The sequence below is a fragment of the Pongo pygmaeus genome, chromosome 14 (genome assembly GCF_028885625.2).
Source record: "Pongo pygmaeus isolate AG05252 chromosome 14, NHGRI_mPonPyg2-v2.0_pri, whole genome shotgun sequence".
NCBI lineage: Eukaryota > Metazoa > Chordata > Mammalia > Primates > Hominidae > Pongo > Pongo pygmaeus.
The window spans coordinates 1254942-1268443 of NC_072387.2; positions in this window are offsets into that span (position 1 = coordinate 1254942).

Sequence of the window (13502 nt, forward strand, 5' to 3'; positions counted from 1 at the left end):
TGATATCCCCTTTATCATTTTTTATTGCATCTATTTGATTCTTCTCTCTTTTTTTCTTTATTAATCTTGCTAGCGGTCTATCAATTTTGTTGATCCTTTCAAAAAACCAGCTCCTGGATTCATTGATTTTTTGAAGGGTTTTTTGTGTCTCTATTTCCTTCAGTTCTGCTCTGATTTTAGTTATTTCTTGCCTTCTGCTAGCTTTTGAATGTGTTTGCTCTTGCTTTTCTAGTTCTTTGAATTGTGATGTTAGGGTGTCAATTTTGGATCTTTCCTGCTTTCTCTTTTGGGCATTTAGTGCTATAAATTTCCCTCTACACACTGCTTTGAATGCATCCCAGAGATTCTGGTATGTTGTGTCTTGGTTCTCGTTGGTTTCAAAGAACATCTTTATTTCTGCCTTCATTTCGTTATGTACCCAGTAGTCATTCAGGAGCAGGTTGTTCAGTTTCCACGTAGTTGAGCGGTTTTGAGTGAGATTCTTAATCCTGAGTTCTAGCTTGATTGCACTGTGATCTGAGAGACAGTTTGTTACAATTTCTGTTCTTTTACATTTATTGAGGAGAGCTTTACTTCCAAGTATATGGTCAATTTTGGAATAGGTGTGGTGTGGTGCTGAAAAAAATGTATATTCTGTTGATTTGGGGTGGAGAGTTCTGTAGATGTCTATTAGGTCTGCTTGATGCAGAGCTGAGTTCAATTCCTGGGTATCCTTGTTGACTTTCTGTCTCGTTGATCTGTCTAATGTTGATAGTGGGGTGTTAAAGTCTCCCATTATTAATGTGTGGGAGTCTAAGTGTCTTTGTAGGTCACTCAGGACTTGCTTTATGAATCCGGGTGCTCCTGTATTGGGTGCATATATATTTAGGATAGTTAGCTCTTCTTGTTGAATTAATCCCTTTACCATTATGTAATGGCCTTCTTTGTCTCTTTTGATCTTTGTTGGTTTAAAGTCTGTTTTATCAGAGACTAGGATTGCAACCCCTGCCTTTTTTTGTTTTCCATTTGCTTGGTAGATCTTCCTCCATCCTTTTATTTTGAGCCTATGTGTGTCTCTGCACGTGAGATGGGTTTCCTGAATACAGCACACTGATGGGTCTTGAGTCTTTATCCAGTTTGCCAGTCTGTGTCTTTTAATTGGAGCATTTAGTCCATTTACATTTAAAGTTAATATTGTTATGTGTGAATTTGATCCTGTCATTATGATGTTAGCTGGATATTTTTCTCGTTAGTTGATGCGGTCTCTTCCTAGTCTCGATGTTCTTTACATTTCGGTATGATTTTGCAGTGGCTGGTACCGGTTGTGCCTTTCCATGTTTAGCGCTTCCTTCAGGAGCTCTTTTAGGGCAGGCCTGGTGGTGACAAAATCTCTCAGCATTTGCTTGTCTGTAAAGTATTTTATTTCTCCTTCACTTATGAAGCTTAGTTTGGCAGGATATGAAATTCTGGGTTGAAAATTCTTTTCTTTAAGAATGTTGAATATTGGCCCCCACTCTCTTCTGGCTTGTAGGGTTTCTGCCGAGAGATCCGCTGTTAGTCTGATGGGCTTCCCTTTGATGGTAACCCGACCTTTCTCTCTGGCTGCCCTTAACATTTTTTCCTTCATTTCAACTTTGGTGAATCTGACAATTATGTGTCTTGGAGTTGCTCTTCTCGAGGAGTATCTTTGTGGCGTTCTCTGTATTTCCTGAATCTGAATGTTGGCCTGCCTTGCTAGATTGGGGAAGTTCTCCTGGATAATATCCTGCAGAGTGTTTTCCAACTTGGTTCCATTCTCCCCGTCACTTTCAGGTACACCAATCAGACATAGATTTGGTCTTTTCACATAGTCCCACATTTCTTGGAGGCTTTGCTCGTTTCTTTTTATTCTTTTTTCTCTAAACTTCCCTTCTCGCTTCATTTCATTGATTTCATCTTCCAGGGCTGATACCCTTTCTTCCATTTGATCGCATCGGCTCCTGAGGCTTCTGCATTCTTCACGTAGTTCTCGAGCCTTGGTTTTCAGCTCCATCAGCTCCTTTAAGCACTTCTCTGTATTGGTTATTCTAGTTATACATTCTTCTAAATTTTTTTCAAAGTTTTCAACTTCTTTGCCTTTGGTTTGAATATCCTCCCGTAGCTCGGAGTAATTTGATCGTCTGAAGCCTTCTTCTCTCAGCTCGTCAAAGTCATTCTCCATCCAGCTTTGTTCCGTTGCTGGTGAGGAACTGCGTTCCTTTGGAGGAGGAGAGGTACTCTGGTTTTTAGAGTTTCCAGTTTTTCTGCTCTGTTTTTTCCCCATCTTTGTGGTTTTATCTACTTTTGGTCTTTGATGATGGTGATGTACAGATGGGTTTTTGGTGTGGATGTCCTTTCTGTTAGTTTTCCTTCTAACAGACAGAACCCTCAGCTGCAGGTCTGTTGGAGTACCTGTCCGGCCGTGTGAGGTGTCAGTCTGCCCCTGCTGGGGGGTGCCTCCCAGTTAGGCTGCTCGGGGGTCAGGGGTCAGGGACCCACTTGAGGAGGCAGTCAGCCCGTTCTCAGATCTCCAGCTGCGTGCTGGGAGAACCACTGCTCTCCTCACAGCTGTCAGACAGGGACATTTAAGTCTGCAGAGGTTACTGCTGTCTTTTTGTTTGTCTGTGTCCTGCCCCCAGAGGTGGAGCCTACAGAGGCAGGCAGGCCTCCTTGAGCTGTGGTGGGCTCCACCCAGTTCAAGCTTCCAGGCTGCTTTGTTTACCTAAGCGAGCCTGGGCAATGGCGGGCGCCCCTCCCCCAGCCTCGCTGCCGACTTGCTGTTTGATCTCAGACTGCTGTGCTAGCAATCAGCGAGACTCCGTGGGCGTAGGACCCTCTGAGCCAGGTGCGGGCTATACTCTCCTGGGGCACCGTTTCCTAAGCCCGTCGGAAAAGCACAGTATTCGGGTGGGAGTGGCCCGATTTTCCAGGTGCCGTCTGTCACCCCTGGAAGGGGAACTCCCTGACCCCTTGCGCTTCCCGAGTGAGGCAATGCCTCGCCCCTGCTTCGGCTGGCGCACGGTGCGCTCACCCACTGACCTGCGCCCACTGTCTGGCACTCCTTAGTGAGATGAACACGGTACCTCAGATGGAAATGCAGAAATCACCCGTCTTCTGCGTCGCTCGCGCTGGGAGCTGTAGACCGGAGCTGTTCCTATTCGGCCATCTTGGCTCCTCCCCCGAAATAAATTTTTTAAATGATGAGTTGGGAAGTCCAGGAACTTGACATCTCAATGTAGAAGAAAAGCAAGGGCAGATGAAGAAGTTATACAGGATACTTGAAATACCAGAAGCATATAGTCAGAGAGCAATAAATTAATCCTAGATTTTTAGATGTGAAGACGTTCTGAGAAATATTTGAAGACATGGCTCTAGGAATGAGTACATAACAGAGACCAGTAGCCAGAGTCAGAGCTTTTCAGAGTGAAGAAATTGCATTGCAGGGGGAAGGGCTGTTGTATACTAAACAGAAATTGTCATTAAATGGAAGACTAAGCAAGAAGCTGATGATCTGTGGATGAGAGATGCAAAAAGGCGTGGAGATAGAGGCAAATGCCATCATCTACAAAGAAGATATTTTCATGCCAGGAAGAAAGAATAGGTCTAGAACGTAATAAAAGATAAATAGTTAACTACGTTGTAATGTGGTCTGAGAACTCACTGAAGGCATAGCCATTGATATTAACTTCCACTTTGCTTCCAGACAAAAGATTTTAAATATCTTAAAAACTGCATTTGATATTGTATGATTCTTCAAGACAGAAAGTAAAGCTGTAGTTGCCCTGGGAGGGCAAGGAATGGGGAGTCACCGTTTAATGGGTACAGGATTTCAATTTTACAAGACAAAAAGAATTATGGAGATGGGTGGTGGTGATGCTTGCACAACATTTTGAACACATTTAATAACATTGACTTGTATACTTAACAGTGGTTAAGATGCAAATTGTTGAGTGTATTTTGCCACAATTAAAAAATGGAAAACAATAGTATTTGAAGATAGCCCATTTCATCTGGTAGCTAGCTGTATGTCTGCTCAGCTGTGGATAGATATTTATGCTGTCTCTGAACTGGAGGTTAGTGGTATTCTCTAAGGTATAGGAAAATTGATCTTATGTGGCTAACTGAGGTGGATATAGTTGTATCAGTCAGGCAGTAATGATATAATCATGATAGTTTACATTTAACACAATTTACATGTGTTATACTTTAGAAAGCACTTCATAGTTATTATTACTTAATACCATTTTCCCCTTACCATATTTGTCTCTCCTTTCTCTGCTGACTTCAGAAAATGTCTCTTCCACACTACTCAATTCATCTCCTTATCTTTGTCAAAATTTTAAGTCTCAGAGTCTCCAAAAAAAATTCCAGACAAGTCTCATCAACTTTCAGTCATTGATTAATCAATGCCCTTAGAGGCTTTCCCTTCCCCTTCTCAATTTAACATAGCTTCCAAATACACTTGCCGGTAAAACAAAGTTGTTTATATGCTTTTGTATTTCTTCCTGTTGAATTATGAACATTTTTTCATATTGACATTGATTTCCATCTGGCCATGAATACTCAAGGTGAAGAAAATGAAACAAAATGGTTAATATTTATCAAGAGCCAGGTACTGTTTTAAGTGTCCTAGAAGCATAAACTAGTGTGATGCTCACCAGCTCATATGAGAGGCAAAAATGGATGAAACTATAAAACCAAGACACAGAGAGTTAAGGGAAATTTCCCAAGATCACACAGCCACTAAGGATGTGAACTAGATTTTGACTTCAGGCTATTTACCCCAGAGCCTGCGCTTTCAACCATCATTTGTACTGCTTCCCTAAATTATACTTGACTAGACTGTGACATCAAATTTCACCTATGACACTGATTATCTGGGGAACTTTGCAACTTATTCTGAATATGACTCAGCTTTCTTTTCTGTACAGAGATAGTCAGTATATACCCCATAGATTTGTTATAAGGATTATATGAAATGACACATGAGAAGGCTTTAAAAGGACTTGGAAAGCAATAAGCTTTTTTGTTTTCAATCATTTTTCAATAGGTTATCAGTGTTGTGAATGGTTCATGAAAAATGACTTTGGGCTCACTGAGTAACTGAAATGTTGATGCTTAATAGTTTGTTAAATATTAATATAAAGGTAATAAATGTTGTTATTGTTGAGTAATAGTTATTTTGCTTTTCACTGTTTTTCTTTTCCAGGGTTTTAGTCAGAGACTTCTTAAGCTTCCTCAAGAGTGTACACATTTCTTAAATTTGTTGGAAATTATCAAATTTAAGATATCTTGCATTTTTTTCTTCCTTAGTAAACACTAAATTCCATCACGCAGAAGATAAAAGGCTCTGTTATTGTCTGTACAATGGTTTAATATTCACTTTTATTCCCTGTATGGTAGTTTTGATTTAATTGCTATTTAGAATAAAACTTGTTCCTTATTATATGCTTTCATAATTATAAAATTTGTTTTAATGCCTTCTATACATATACTGTGCTTTTCTTTATTTCTTTATATCTTTCACTGTTTCATAATCCTGGTATTTGAAATCTCATTAAGTGTTATTTCGGGATTTGCCGGGAATGTCATCTACATAGTAATGTCTCAAGTTTGTAGCATCTTTAAAACATAATAGGAGATGGAATTCACAGCAGAGTAATAAGCCTCCCCCTTTAGGCAATGTATTTGTGATTGGTATGACTTTTTTCCCAGAGGGCAGTTAGCAACACAATATTATGGCTATGTGTACAAGGAAAACAAACAAAATTTTAAAAATCTCCTTTAAAAAAAACAGTGCCCGAGCCTAACCAGTATCATGCACAGAATCCGTTTCCACCTCTTCATATGGAAGCAGCTGTGGGTGGACATCTAGAAAGGTGGATAACTATTTAACACATATGATCTGCCAAGGGAGAGATTTATAAGAAAGTGTTAAATTTAATCCATAGGAATGCAAAATCAAAAATCAGTGAATTTTCCATTTGTAGTTTTCCCTAGGGGCTCTACTCTCAAGGTGGCTTAAATGCGTTAGAATTCAATGTCTAGGCACAAGTGTTTGTTAGTGACATCAAAGCAAGGTAAACATTCCTGCTCTGTGAGTCCAAGAACAGGGACACTTGGTTTCCTTTGCAAGGATATCATAAAGGCAATGTTTATGAGTAATCCCTCATTGTTTTTTCTTCTGTAGCATTCAATGGTATGTACTATAATTTAGAAACGAAAACTACTTAAAGACCACTTGCTAAGTTTCATGTATTTCAGATTCTCAGATCCTGAATGTTTAAATATGCCTATATTTCTTCATGAAAAAAACATAATCTTTGCCAAGTTGGAAAAAGAAAAAGTCATATTCCTATTTTTAACTAAATGTAGTCAGACATTTGGACACTTTTTAGCCTTCAATACATTATGTAATTTGGGTAATAGGTTGAATAAAAGTAAGCAACTTCAGTTAAATTCAGAGAAGCTAGTAATTGTTTCTAAGATTCAAATGCATTGAACAGATCTCTGATATTAAGGATAAGACCCTCAAAGGTGATCCAAAATGGGTAATTGTGAGATTATTTTGGGAGGAATCATCATAGATTCTTACTGTTATAAACACAGTCAAATGTCAGATAAATATACTCCACTGAAATGTTTTCTAGGAATGATGTTGGAACCAATGTTGGTAATTTTGAAAGTCATGGAGAGGATTTCAGGTGATAGAAGTCTGGCAACTATCCCAGGTTTAATAAATAAGCAAATGGTGAGTTCCAAAAATGCTGTATCAATGAGCCTTATATTGATCCTGAGCACAATTTCAGGAAGGTCCATTAAATGGGTCTTTTGAGAGCACTTAGGATAAAAGGCTGGCAGCAGGGATTCACTAAGAGCAATGGTGCCAAGCTTGCCTCTTTGACATTGTTATCTGACTGATAAAGGTAGGCTATAGCGGTATACAATACAGCTCTTTCCAGGGTAAAGCTGTTGAGCTGCTGTAATTTTCCTTGCCTCTTCGCTATCTTCTCCTATATTCAACTCCCGAGGAAAAGATAGTTGACTTTTAATCTAGAAATGTATGTTAACTGGCAAAAACAAATGAAACCATAAACTATCCTTTAGGCTTCTCTCTGCTCAGTTATTAGATCATATGAATGTGTCCTTAGGAAACACAGAAGGCCCACACTATTATAGAGACAAATTTCTTACATTCTCTGCTGTTTAATGCTCTTCAAAAGATTTACCATACTTCAGCAATTTGATTGCCAACTACTTGAACACAGGGACCAATGTACTTATTAAAAATTTTGCACATTATGAGGGCATTAACTTTTAAGTATTCAGTTGTTAAGACAATGCATATTATTATAAACCATAGAAGGCACACTTATTACCTCCTTAAGAACCAGTCTCTATTTCTCTGGTTCATAGAACTCCCAGGTCCTAGAGGGATTGGACATTTGTGTCTTCAATTGGCCCTCTTCAGCCCTAGGATAAATAGTGATTAATCTAAGCCAACGGTTTTCAGCTCTGTCTGACCCAGTGCCTCTACTTCATAAGAAATTCTTCAAAGACCCCTTCACTATTCTAAACTATTAGTGAGAACACAATGTATGCATTCAAGTTGTTGAAAATATTAATGTTATGCTGCAGCTAACAAAGGAGAAATAATTTATTGTCAATATATAATCCAAAATATATATAATTGTGCCAGAACATTTACATATAAAATACAATAGAACATGATGAAATTTTCATATCTTCACCCATACCTTTAAACATTGTAAATATAAAGCTACAAATATAGTTTCATTGAATAGCCAAATGCCAAAACTGCCATTTCTATTGTTGACATGATTGATCTGCATTGGCAAATGTAATAGATACTTTCTGCTTGCCCCTTGTCCCCTGTTACACTCCCCTATTTACTGGCTTTTGTCCAAGTGGAATGGTCCATATTGAATATGTCAATAGGTTCCCTTGCTCATTGCCTTCTATGCATATTCATGAGATTAAAGGGAAGGAGGAAATGGGATTGAGGGTTATTGCCTGAACTCCCTCTCTGCTAGGTGGCCTTGACCAATCTTTTTCATAAGAAAATCAGTGTTTCCTTGTGTGATCAGGGCAGTTTACTCCCCAGAACTCTGCCTGCTGCTACTAACCCAGAGTTATTGTGGGGTGTGATTTCTGTGATTCCTTCAACCTTCTCCCCTGACATTTTCATAAGTAGTCTCTTTGGAAATAAACCCATGTTAAATTGTCTTAGTTTGGGTGTGTTCTCTTTTTCCTATTGAGACTGTGAAATGAGTATCTAAACAAAAAAATCTACCATCTTTTCTAATGTACATAGTTTCATTCCTGCAAAATTCATGGCATATTAAAACCATGCAAAAGTACTTGGCACTTAGGCAGTTACATTTGGGTTTGTATAATTAGACAAGGCAGGTTATTCACCTTCATTATGTTAGAAAGTCATTCATGACATGTAGCAATCCTTGATTAGGAGCGGCTATCCCATGTTACTGGATATTTGGCATCCCTGTTTACCAATCCTTAAAGTTCTTCCTTAAAGTTCCAAAATGCCCTCACTTATTCTTTCCTGCCATTGGATTTTGTCACATGAAGTTGTAAGGCTGGGAATGCCATAGTCATCTTGAAAACGTAGGTAGAAAGATAAGAGAATCACAAAGAAGTGGATCATGTTGAATTAACTAACCATTGATACCATCTATTTGTTGTGCGACTTGGTAAAATTTGCTCCTAGTTTTTTTCTACAATTAGTTGACTATTCTGTTACTTGAAGCTAAAATTTTTTTTTTCTTTTCTTTTTTCTTTCTTTTTTTTTTGACAGAGTCTTACTCTGTTGCCCAGGCTGGAGTGCAATGGCATGATTTTGGTTCACTGCAACCTCTGCTTGCTTGGTTCAAGCAATTCTCCCACCTCAGCCTCCCAAGTAGCTGGAATTACAGGCACCGCCACCACACTCGGATAACTTCTGTATTTTTAGTAGAGATGGGGTTTCACCATGTTTGCCAGGCTGGTCTCAAACTCCTGACCTCAGGTGATGCACCCACCTTGGCCTCCCAAAGTCCTGGGATTACAGGCATGAGCCACTGACCCTGGCCAAAAACATTTTAACCAATAGCAAAGCACATTATTTCATTTCATTTTTTCAAAAGTTGCCAGTAATTTCAATTAAAAATATTATATAACATGCTTAATGCAATACAAATGCTTTTCAATGTACAATGGGGTTAAGTCTTGATAAGATGATCATAAATTGAAAATACTGTAAGTTAAAAATGTATTTAATATACCTAACATACTGAACATCACAGCTTAGCCTGGTGTAGCTTTAATGTGCTCAGAACACTTACATCAGCTGACAGTTGGGCAAAATCATTGAATACAAAACCCACTTTATAATAAAGGGTTGGATATTTTATGTAATTTGTTGAATATTGTACTGAAAGTGAAAAGCAGAATAGTTATATTCTATTCAAACCTATCACTTTTGCTTCATCATAATGTTAAAAAAATCATAAATTGAACCATTATAAGTTGGTGACCATCTGTATATATGTATGTGCGTGTGTATCTATATAAATATGTATATTTATATATATATTTGTTTGCATATATATCCTCTGTGTGTGTATGTGTATGTGTGTGTGAGAGAGTGTCTGTGTGTGTATGAAATTGTAGGAAAGTAAAAGTTCTATAAAGTTATGGGCAAAACATTATTAAAAAACATTTGGACTGTAGAGGAAAATTCTTAAAAGACACAATTCTGTTACATAAATATGCAGTTAACAGATGTCTTCTGAAGACCTTTTGCTAATTACAAGTACTACTTGCAAATATAATCCATCAAACAAACTAACAGAGATTAACACATTAATTAAGTAGCTACGGCTATTTTTAAAAAGTATTTCTGGTTTTAGTTTTTTCTTTGAAAAATATCCACAGTCTAATTGGGGACCCAGATACTAAGCAATCATTTGAACTTAGTTGAGAACAAAGCTTAGAATCCAGGTACATATTGCTGTAAGAGTGTATTTAATAGGACCATTTTACTCATTAAATGAAGTGAGTGGATGTTTACTAAGAAGTTGCAATGCTGAATTAAAATACTGCTTCGTCTGGCAGGGTTGAGATTAACTTTACTAATTAAAGGGTTTGAAATTCTTGGGGCACCACCATTTGAGGCCAAACAAAGTTGAAAACCTGTTTTTCTGCTCGTCAAAGTCCTTCCTCCCTGATTCTCATCTCCTTTCTGGGGATCAGTCTTTTCTTAAGAAGATTTAAAGAAGAAAATATGATCTGTCTTTAAGATAAATCTTACTCTACATACTACAACCATATCCCAACTGGCGAGGCCACAAACCTGTGAAATCACACTCTTTTAATGAAACCACGTCTAGTACATCAAGCATCCAAACCTGGTGGAACTTTGCCATGCTGGGGTTCATTTTCTCATAATCTCTCTACCTGAGAAGGAAGATCAGTGCTCTACATCTTGTCTCCAGTGCTCTTTCTCCTCATTCCTTATTTCTGACTAATGACTCTACTTCACAAGTACTTGAGAACCACCCACAGTTCATCATATCTACTACCACACGAGAACACAAACACTTGCCCCAAAGAAGCTGCGATATCTATAGAACCATAACTCTTTTAAAACGATTGAACAGCAATTTGAATTTCCTTCACAGCTGGATTTTTGCATTAAAGTGTCTGCAATCAGGATATTCTAGTTTCTCTCAAAATAATGGGTCATATTTGCTTCACATATGTGTAAAGAAATGATTGATTTTTTGCACTTTTCATAAAACCAAGGAATGCTATTTCTTACATTTGAATTTGTGTCCACCTCTTGCTAAACTGAAATAATATATGGCTGTTAAATAGTTGTTTCTGCTCCAGGTACCTCTCAAAATAGTTCAAAAATTTCAAGGTTGTTAGAGCCAGGACACACTTTGCTATTTACAAAATAATAAATTCTGAATTCTAACAGTGAGGAGGCAAAACTGATGAGCATATTAAAAATTGAGTTCTATGTGGCAATACATTAAGTTACAAAGTACAACTCTGAACTGTAGACTTTTAAGTTACTGTTTGCGTATACAGTCTTTGCATATTTACGGTGGGAGAAATATAAATAAAAATATTAGCTTAGATCACTCATTCTTTACATATTTTTATTTAGACACTGTAGATAGGAAGATGAATAAGACATTCTTAAGAGTTGATGGGTGGAGAGTTATATGAATAAAGAAGTATTTCAAAAGGTGTTTATAGAGTGAGAATGACCTTTAATAGGAGCATTTTACTCATCAAGTACAGAGGTTATGCTAAGTGTACCCAGGTGAGAGCTGATCATTTAACCTGGAACCAAAGTTTAAAGGTCATAATAGATTAATTGAGGAAATGTTTTTAAGTGAAATATACATTTTTAAATATGACTGAGTCCTTTTATAATTATCAACAGTTTGGCTTTCATTAAACATTAAGTGCCTCTTTGGTACACTCTTTCTTAATTCTCACTAGCTTTCCCTGCCACCTGCTATGCATTAACGGTTCCCCCAACTACCAACCTTTTGTGCTGTATAAAATGAAACTCATCTTAATTTTAGCATGAATAAAACATAATAAGCAGGATGAATCAGCCACCAGAAGCTCACATAATATATTCCAGGAACAAATTAAAGTGACATTTGTTTAATAAACTCCTTTTATATCCATGAACTAGCTTGTCTTCATTGAAAGTAAATATTCAAAGCCACTGCGATTGAAATAAAAAGTCAGAGAAACACTTTTGGACTCTCTCAATTTATTCTTGATTAATGGCTAAGGTATTAGGTTTCATTTCTTCTTAATTCCAATAAAAATTAACTTTTTAGTTTCTGCTAATGCCTTTTCATAAAATGTGAAATACTGATCACTAATGATTTTCTTGTGTTGTGTAATTTAATAAAATAAGATTTAATTTTCCCAGTAATAAGCCCAGTTCAAAAATTTTTTTCCACATAAGTTTATCATTCAAAATTTCAGAACTTGCTATAATTGCCACAAAAAAAGTCTCGATGTCACCTCCTCTGAAGACTATTTTAGGCAGAATAGATGGGCCAACCTGAGTCACAAACAATAACAGTGTCTTGTAACTCTACGTACTTTTATCCAGAGTTTCTGCTGTGCCACAATGGTGTCTAGAAGAGGAGAAATTTTCCTTCTTCTGGTGTTCCGTTTAATTAAGAGGGCTCCATGTTGCAGATGAACTCCCAGTGTTAATTTAGTCAAATTCTTTGAATTCACTTGGCGTTGTTAATTTCCCCAGTACACACCCTCCCAGTAGGATGGTTGGATTAGAAGGGATTGTGGTGTCAGTTGTTTTGCATATATCAAACTAAAATTTCTTCTCCATCCAGCTTTTGTGGCAGAGAATTCATGAACAAATTTATTCTTTTCTAATTCCTACAATCGGTTCCCTAAGACACCTTATTTTCCTTTGCTGCCATTTGGGCTTGGTCAAGTATCATAGCCTGTGTCATCAGCTAAGTTATAGTAACTGTAACCCATAAAGACATAACACGTCGTGAGCCCGGGTGGCCATCTCCTCCTTATGTAAATTTGTGGGCACAAACAGACATGTGCTCTTACTGAATACATCATAATCCTGTATGTTCTACAAATGTTCTTACTTATTCGGGAAATTATTGTCGTTTTTGTGGCCTAACACAGTGGTAGTTTTCATAATTATGCTATGAATACTTAGGAAACATAGATCCTATAAAGTATAGATTTTACTATATAGTTGCTTGGTCATTCTTACTGATGTTATTATTACAGGATCATTTCTACTTTATTTACGGGACTTTTTACTTTGTCAGAGGCGATTTCAAGTCTCTGTACGGTCATGCTTATTTCACTTTGTACTTCTTGAATTTGTCCAAGTTTTATGTATTTCTACAGTATCTTATTTGGGACATAAAGATTTCTAAATATTATATATTTATTGTAAACTATATCTTTCAATATTAAGGTTTCCTAACTCTGATACCACAATTTCAATTCCTAGTTTCTTCTCTTGTTTCTTTCCCAGGGTGTATTTTTTGCTATCATTTTACTTTCTGCTTTAGGCACTCTTACTGGGTCTATAGTATATACTTGCTGTGCTTTGTGTGTGCTTTTGTGTTTTTCATAACACACTTTAATGATCTGTTTTTCATATTTTCCCCCAATTATTGTTTGTAATAGGTATTTTTTCCATTTCTGATGTATGAATGTTTTTTCCCCTATTTTTAATAGTTTCTTTCTATTTTATATGACTCCATATTTGTCATATTGTTTTATTGATATGTCATTTTTTTTCTATTTCCCAGTAATTTTAAAAGATTATAGGATTTTAAAAATAATTTTAATAGTTTTACACTTTTCAATCATATGTTTAAATGCATATTTCTCAGTTTCATCATACGAATGATCATTATTTGTAAAGTGAAGGAAGCTTATACACATAC